The following is a 7,828-nucleotide window of genomic DNA, read 5'->3' on the forward strand; positions in this document are numbered from 1 at the left end:
GGGCACCATGAGGCATTCAGGGAAGTAATGGAACTGATTCTGGAGAAACTGGTGGGAGCCCAGGGGAGACCTCTTTTTGTGAAGAGCAGGGCGCCCTGTAATGGATTCACCCTTAGACAGGGGCCTGTGCCTTGGAAAGAATCACAGTTCAAGTGGCATCTGGTGAGCTCTCGCTGGCCCTTGAAAATCCGGGGGAGAGGGTGTAAATCTCGCGCCGGGCCGTACCCATATCCGCAGCAGGTCTCCAAGGTGAACAGCCTCTGGCATGTTGGAACAATGTAGGTAAGGGAAATCAGCAAGCTGGATCAGTAAGCTCAGGGTAAGAATTTGCTCTAAGGGCTTTGCCAGTCCGGCTGTGGCTTGAAGCAGGGCTGGGTGCAGGCAGTGGCTGGATGAAGTGCTGGTACTCCACCCCCCAACATTAGCAGCACCCCTCTGCAGACATCTCCCACCCCACCTCGCCATACCTTCCTTTTCACTATCCCTTCCCACCTCGCTATTGCCCGTTCCTAGCAGCCCACTTAGAACTGATGCAGACCAGGGGAATCTGACTATTTAAAACAAAGCATGGTGAAGGCCCATGGTGGGTGTTGACACAATGTCAATTCTACCCAGTGCTCTGAATGTCAAAGTGAAGAAATTCAATGAAGCACGGGTAAATGGCGGGAGTAACTATGTCTCTCTTAAGTGTAGCCAAATGCCTCATCATCTAATTAGTGATGCATATGAATGGATGGACAAGATTCCCACTGTTCTTACCTGCTACCCAGCAAAACCACAGCCAAAGGAATGGGCTTGATAGAATCAGCAGGGAACAAAGACCCTATTGAGACTGACTCTAGTCTAGCAGGGTGAAGAGACATGAGAGGGGTAGAATAAGTGAAAGGCCCCTGCACCCCTCTGTTTCTCTGAGGAGATGGGGTGAGGTCCACTGACCTTGTGGGCTGCCGGTGAAATCCCACTACCCTGATCATTTTTTCACTGACCTGGTGAAGTTGGGGCTGGGTAGGTGAGCCACAAGGGGCTCACACTTTTGGCACCAAGCACCTGGCCACATGCTGGCTGGATGTTAACTGCTCCAGGAATAGTGCCAGGTGCAGAGTTGGACTGGTGCTGTACACCTGTCGAATGGTAATGTAGGTGTCTGAAGGTGAGTGCAGGGAGTACCAAAACCTCCCATGGAGCAGAAGGGCAGAAGTTGCTTGATCTTGATTTTCAGTACGAAAGCAGGGCCTCATGATCCTTTTGATGTTTTGTTTGGGTTTTAAGCAGGATGTGGCAGAGAAGATACCACGGGGATAACTGCCTTGTAGTGGCCAAGAATTCATAGCAACATTGCTTTTTGATCCTTTGGTGTTGGATCTTTCTATTGTGAAGCAGAATTCACCAAGCATTGGATGGTTCACCCAGTAACAAGGAATCTGAGCTTAGTTTAGAACATCGTGAGACAGGTTAGTTTTACACAACAGTCTTTTAAACAAGGGTCTTCCCATCTCAGCCTCACGAGTACCTGGGACTACTGGGACCTTCTTCTGTATTTTTTCTAACCACCATTTCAGTTTGTTTCCACAATACTTAGAGTAACTTGCTGTGATTTTTCATTGTTCTTTTCTCTCTCCATTCTCATATGCTCCTTCCTACACATTGAAGCTGACCTTTGGTTTATTTTTTGTCATAGTTCACACTGGTTATGACACACACACACACAAAGTGAGAGAGAGAGAGAGAGAGATAGGAGTTCTCAATTATGATATTAAATATCTTTTATTATTGTTAACTTCTGCGTAATTATTTCATCTTTAAGATTGTTGTTGTTTGATATTGTTATATACTTACTTTTGGTTTATTTATTTTGATAGAGTTGTCCGTCACAAGACTTGGACTTAGCCACCAGCTTGCCATGACTAAGGTCAACCAGATGGCTCTCACCTTGCCATATCTGAGGTCAACCACATGGCTCTCACCTTGCCATATCTAAGGTACATCAGATGGTGCTCACCTTCCCATGTCATGTTTTGATTTATTTTTTGTCACACTTCGTCCTTCCATTTGGTGTGACAAACAAAAAGAGAGAGAGAAAGAGACATACACACACAGAGGAGTTCTTAATTGTGATATTAATTACCATTTATTGTTGCTCACTCCAATTTTATTTAGATATTAATATTGTTTGATATTATATATATATATTTAAATTTATTTTGATACAGATGTCAGCCTCAAGCACTGAAATAGCCACCAGCTTGCCACGTGTAAGTTCCACCAGATAACTCTTACCTTGCAATGTCTAAGATTGACTAGATGGCATGTGCCTTCCTATTTTTGGGGTTGACCAGATAGCCCTCAGCTACTATGATTGAAGTCAACCAGATGGATCTTGCCTTGCCATGTCTGAGGTGGACAAGATTACTCTCACCCTTCCTTGTCTAAGGCTGACCAGATGACTTTTCCCTTGCCATGTCTAAGGTCAACCAGATGACTCTCAGCTTGCCATGTGTAAGGTCAACCAGATGGCTCTCACCTTGCCATGTGTAAGGTGGACAAGATAGCTCTCACCATGCCATCTCTAAGGTCAAGGAGATGGCTCTTGCCTTGCTATGTTTGAGGTCTTCCTGACGGCTCTTGCCTTGCCATGTCTGAGGTCAACGAGATGATTCTTGCCTTGCCATGTCACATGTTGTCCAGGTAGCTGTCACCTTGCCATTTCTGAGGTCGGCCAGATGGCCCTTGCCCTGCCCTGTCTTAGGTTGACCAGATGGCTCTTGCCTTGCCATGTCTAAGGTCGACCATATGACTCTTACCTCACCATGTCTGAGATTGGCCAGATGGCTTTCACAGTCCCATGTGTGAGGTCGACATCATGGCTCTCACCTTGCCATGTCTGAGGTCGATGAGATGGCTCTTGCTTTGCCATGTCTGAGGTCAACCAGATGCCACTCTGACATGTCTGAGCTCAACCAGATGGCTCTCAGCTTTTCATGTCTGAGGCCGACCAAATAGTTCTCCTCTTGCCATGTCTGTGGTCCACCAGAAGGCTTTAGCCTGGCCATGTCTGAAATTGGCCAGACAGCTCTCACCTTGCCGTATCTACAGTTGACCAGAGGGTGCTTGCTTTGGTATGTCTAAGGTTGACGAGATGGCTCTCACTTTGCCATATCTGAGGTTGACCAGATGGCTTTCATCTTGCCATGTCTCAGGTCGACCAGATGGCTCTTGCCTTTTCATATCTGAGGTTGACCAAATGTCTTTTGCTTCACCATGTCTGAAGTCAACTAGATGGCTCTCCCCTTGCAATGTCTGAGGTCGACCAGAGGGCTTTCACCTTGCCAATTCTAAGGTCAACAAGATGGTTCTCACCTTGCCATGTCTGAGGTGGAGGTGGATAAATGGCTCTTGCTTTTTCATGTCTAAGGTTGACCAGATGGCTTGCACTGGTGGCAATGCTGTTCAAGTCCAACAGAGAGATGGGACTGTGATTTGCTGCAGCCTTGATCTTCTCAGTCTCGTCCAGGAGATCTTCCCATCTTGGCCAGAAACATTGGAATGAGTCCACAGCTTGCCATGCCTAAGGTCGACCAGATGACTCTCGCCTTCTCATGTCTAAAGTCGACCAGATGGCTGTCACCTTGCTATGTCTAAGGTCAAACAGATGGCTCTTGCCTTCCCACATCTAAGGCCGTCCAGACGGCTGTCACTGGTGGCAGTATCATTCAGGTCCAGCAGAAAGATGTGATTGTGATTCACTGCAGCCTCGATCTCCCTGGTCTCACCCGGGTGGTCTTTCCAATTGGGCCACCCAAGTACCTGAGAATACATGAACCTTCTTCCTGTGTTGTTTTTCTAACCCCAATTTCAGTTTGTTTCCATAGTACTTAGCATGATTTGCTGTTGTTTTTCTTCATTGTTCTTTTCTCTCTCTATTCTCCTGTGCTCCTTCTTGCATGCTGAAGTTGACGTTTTCATTTATTTTTGGTCACACTTCAGCCTGAGTGTGACAAAAGGAGAGAGAGAGAGAGATCTTAATTGTGATATTATCTTTCATTATTGTTCACTCCTGCTTATTTGTGTATTGGTCTTTAATATTGTTAGTATTTCTTTGTTTTTGTTCTATATTTACTGGTGGTTTTAAAAATTTATTTTGAGACACATGTTGGCTGCAAGCATTGGAATTAGCCGCCAGCCTGCCAGGTCTAAGTTCGACCAGATGGCTCTGGCCTTCCCATGTCTAAGGTTGACCAGATGGATCTCACTGGCAGCAGTACCATTCTTGCCCATAAGAGGGATGCAATCGTGATTCACTGGAGTCTTCATCTCCCCAGTCTCCCTCAGGTGGTCTTCCCATCTCAGCTTCTTGGAACTACTTGGACCTTCCTGTGTTGTTTTTCTAACCTTAATTTCAGTTTGTTTCCACAATATTTAGAGTGACTTGCTGTTGTTTTTCTTCTTTGTTCTTTTCTTTCTCTGTTTCTTTATGTTCCTTCCTACACAGTGACCTTTTGATTTATTTTTGTCACAATCCAGCCTTGGTGTGACAAACCAAGAGAGAGAGAGAAAGAGGGAGTGAGAGAGAGAGAGCAAGACAGAGAGAGGAGATCTTAATTGTGACATTAATTACTTTTCACCATTGTTCACTTTCACTTATTTATGTATTGGTCTTTAATATTGTTTTTATTCTTTGTTATTGTTATATATTTACTGTTGGTTTTTAAATTTATTTTGAGATAGATATTGGCCACAAGTGTTGGGCTTATCTGCTAGTTTGCTATGTCTAAGGTCTACCAGATGGCTCTCACCTTCCCATGTCTAAGATCAACAAAATAGCTCTCACCTTCCTAAGACAAAGATTGACCAGATGACTCTCGCCTTGCCATGTCTAAAGTCGTCCAGATGGCTCTCACCTGCCCCTATTAGGTCTACCAGATGGCTATCACTGGCGGCAGTACCATTTGGATCCACCAGAAGGATGTGATCGTCATTCACTTCGGCCTCTATCTCCCCAGTCTCGCACAGGTTGTCTCCCCATCTCAGCCTCCCGAGTATCTGGGATGACAGGGTCCTTCTTCCTCTGTTTTTTGTTTGTTTGTTTCTAATCTAATTTTAGGTTGTTTTCTCAATACTTAGAGTTACTTGCCATTGATTTTCTTCTTTGTTCTTTTCTTTCTCTATTCTCCTATGCTCCTTCCTGCACAGTGAAGTTGACTTTTGGTTTATTTTTTGTCACACTCCAGCCTGGATGTGACAAATGGAGAGAGGGAGGAGATCTTAATTGTGATATTAATTACCTTTTACCATTGTTTACTCCCACTTATTTATGTACTGGTCTTTAATATTGTTTGTTATTATTTATTTGTTACTGTTATATATTTACTCATTTTTAAAATGTATTTATTTTGGGACAGATGTCTGCTGCAAGTTTTGGACTTAGCTACCAGCTTGTCATATCTACATTCAACCCTATGGTTGTTGCCTTTCCATGTCTAAGGTCAACCAGATGGCTCTCACAAGCAGCAGCACAGTTCAGGCTCAGAAGAGAAATGCGACTGTGATTCATTGTGGCATCAATCTCCCCAATCTTGCCTGAGTGGTCTTCCTGTCTCGGCCTCTCGAGTCCCTGCGACTAATAGAACCTTATTTTTTTTCTTTCTTTCTTCCTTTCTTTCCTTTCCTTCCCTTCCCTTCCCTTCCCTTCCCTTCCCTTCCCTTCCTTCCTTCCTTCCTTCCTTCCTTCCTTCCTTCCTTCCTTCTTCCTTCCTTCCTTCTTTCTTTCTCTTTTTTTCTTTCTTTCTTTTTTTCTTTCTTCTTTCTTCTTCTTTCTTTCTCTTTCTTTCTTTCTTCTTTCTTCTTCTTTCTTTTCTTTCGTCTCTAACCACAATTTCAGTTTGTTTCTACAATACTTAAGATGACTTGCTGTTATTTTTCTTCTTTGTTCTTTTTTCTCTCTATTCTCCTATGCTCCTTCCTGTGTGCTGAAGTTGATGTTTTGGTTTATATTTTTTCACACTCAAGCCTGGGTGTGACAGAGAGAGAGAGACAAAGAGAGAGAGAGAGACCTTAATTGTGATATTAATTACCTTTTACTATTGTTCATTACCACTTATTTTTGTACTGGGTTTTGATTGTTATTATTTCTTTGTTATTGTTATATATTTACTGTTGGCTTTTTTATTTAATTTGGGACAGATGTTGGCTTAAAGCATTGGACTTAGCTGCCAGCTTGCCATGTCTAAGGTCAACAAGATGGGTCTCGCCTTGTCATATCTAAGATCAACCAGATAAATCTCACTGGCGGCAGTACTGTTCGGGTCCAGCAGAGGGATGCGATCATGATTCACTGTGGCCTTGATCTCCCTGGTCTCGCTCAGGTGGTCTTCCCATCTCAGCCTCCTGTGTACCTGGCACTACTCAGACCTTCTTCCTCTGTTTTTTTTTTTTTTTTTTTTTTTTCTAACCCAAATTTCAGTTTATTTCCAAAATACCTGGAGTGACTTGCTATTGTCTTATTTGTGGTTCTTCTTTTCTTTTTCTACACTTTCCATAACACCAAAGGACTTTATACAATATGAATGACAATCACAATTTACTCTGAGCCCTTCATGCTTGTATGGACCCATGACCATACCTGCTGCTCCAAGCCCAGGTATGAGAGTCAACATCTCTTAAATTGGCTGGGTCCAGATACTGGAGTCCTCACCTGCCTCTGATCTGGGCTTAGAAATATATCACTAATCCAAGTGTGGCTAGATCTTTACATATTACAGTCAAAATTCCAACTGTGGACTGTGTTTGCATGTGAAATTCTGGACCTCAGGAGTGAGCTCTTTCCATGAGTGAGGGTGACAATTCTAATGTTTGGTGGGGTGTGCATATGAGAAACACAATCTCATCTGCATATTGTTCCCTGTGATAACACTGTAACACTCAGGAGCTTTATATGATATGGGAGTCACTTATCACCAAGTCAAAGATGACCCTTTTAATTCTGGTGAGCACAAAGCCAGAGATTATCTGGCCTCCGCTTAAATGTCCTCACTCAAATAGAAAATGCTGAATAATTCTTTTTAAAGCTTCCAGTATTGCAGGGGCACTATTTGTTTTTAAAAAAATGTGAAACAGGAGCACCATCTTGTCTTTTGGTTTTGTTGGCTAGAGACATGACTTTTGGGTAGGAGTTGAAAAGCCAGGATCTGTGACTTAAAAACAGACTGTGATCCTGGAATCATATTACAACTTTCTTTTAATGCTTTTCTCTGTAGATTTATATACAGATATAAGATATGTAGATAAATCCATTCAAACACACTGGGTTATATAAATATGTCTATGCAATATCTATCTATAAGTTCATCTTATAAAAAGTTCCAAAATATAATAAAACTGAATCAAATGTAAGTAAACCAGTCCCAAAATATAAGTAAATCAGTCCTACACAGCCCCCTCAGGATAGATGAATGCAATCAGCAAATTAACTCAGCCCATGTATTTCCAATCAGTAAACTAGCTCAGCCAAGGTGATTCCAGCCAGCCAATTAGCTTAGCCCAGATGATTTCAATCAGCCCATTTGTTTAGTTCACGTGGATTCAATCAGTCAATTATGTAAGTGATGACTAAATATTCATGCAGGCAAGCCCAGGAAGGTAGATGTGAACGGTGCATGCATAAAACAAGAAGAAAATAAGGGTTCATAAATGTTAATGTAGACAGAAAGTATTACATGGGTTTCCTGTCAGCTTACTTCCCAGTTCTTGTTCCTAAAGGTGAAGTATTGCTTATGTTTATACAAAAACATTGTATAGCTACGTTCCATTCTGGCATGCTACTGAGCCAAAG

General features: G+C 42.8%; 1 pseudogene; it reads left to right on the forward strand.

Moving 5' to 3' along the window:
• The window catches only part of LOC117062049, a 4,076-nt pseudogene extending 2,211 nt beyond the window's left edge, over positions 1–1,865 (forward strand).
• The last annotated feature ends 5,963 nt before the right edge of the window (positions 1,866–7,828 follow it).

The sequence above is a fragment of the Trachypithecus francoisi genome, unplaced genomic scaffold (genome assembly GCF_009764315.1).
Source record: "Trachypithecus francoisi isolate TF-2019V2 unplaced genomic scaffold, Tfra_2.0 Contig00127, whole genome shotgun sequence".
NCBI classification, from domain to species: domain Eukaryota; kingdom Metazoa; phylum Chordata; class Mammalia; order Primates; family Cercopithecidae; genus Trachypithecus; species Trachypithecus francoisi.